Consider the following 1,261-nt stretch of genomic DNA (forward strand, 5'->3'; position numbering starts at 1 on the left):
CGGCTCTCACTGTTTACGTTTTGATCCCCCCGAAACCAGCCCAAGGCTATTTGAAGCCAACCCCCGACACTTGACTGAAAGCGAGCGTTTGGTGTAATTTTGAACATCTTTGAATTCCTTGATTTATTCTTCAATTTAAACAATTGAAAATTACAGCGCGGGGTTATATATATTTTTTACATTCTCATCAGAGAAGGTATTAAAGGACCCCGCAGCAAATGTACATGAAATGGCTTTCGGTCGACTTTGATTAAACTTCGTAAAATTGTATTTCTCAATGTCTCGATCAAAAGTGTTATGGGGGACAAAGTCCGAAAATGGACAGTTTTCGAGTTATAGAGGGTTAAGCATCCAACCCTTTTAAGAGTTATTAAATTTATTGTTATTGGGTTCTAACGGGGAAATGCAAAGAAAGTCATGGCCTTAAGACACAGGTCATTCAATGTGAACTTGTCATTTATTGCTAATATTCAGCCAATAAAGACAAGATATGAAGAGGAAATCAATATCGAACCCATAAAGGCAAGAAAGGAGAACGATTTAGTCAATAGCCACCCAATGAAGGCAAGTCATGAGTGCGATTTAGTCATTATCTAGCCAATAGAGGCAATATTTGTCCAGGATGTTGTTAATATCTAGCGAATGAAGGCATGAAATGAGCTTGATTTAGACAATATCCGGCCAATGAAGGAAAGACATGAGCGAGATTTAGTCATTATCTAGCCAATGAAGGCAAGAGATGAGCGAGATTTAGTCATTATCTAGCCAATGAAGAGTGAGTGAGAGTCAAGAAGGACGTGTCTTGGAAACATCCTTCTCATGGTTTTCCTTCATTGGCTGGCTATTAACTAAGTCATTCTCATTTCTTGCCTTTATGGGTTCTATATTGATTTCCTCTTTATATCTTGTCTTTATTGACTGAATATTAGCAATAAATGAAAAGTTCACATTGAATGACCTTGAAAAGTGACCTTTGTCTTAAGGCCATGACTTTCTTTGCATTTCCCCGTTAGAGCCCAATAACTTTCATAGGGAACATTTTTTTCGCAGAGCTGCAGTTTTCGAGATATTTGGTAATGTTTCTTAAAAGGGTTGGATGTTTAAACCTGTATAACTCGAAAACTATCTATTTTCTGACCTTGTGCCCCATAACACTTTCGATCGAAACATTGAGAACTACAATTTTACGAAGTTTAATCAAAATCGACCGAAAGCCATTTCATGTACATTTGCTGCGAGGTCCTTTATGTCAAATTTGACC

Source organism: Belonocnema kinseyi, chromosome 5 (genome assembly GCF_010883055.1).
Source record: "Belonocnema kinseyi isolate 2016_QV_RU_SX_M_011 chromosome 5, B_treatae_v1, whole genome shotgun sequence".
NCBI lineage: Eukaryota > Metazoa > Arthropoda > Insecta > Hymenoptera > Cynipidae > Belonocnema > Belonocnema kinseyi.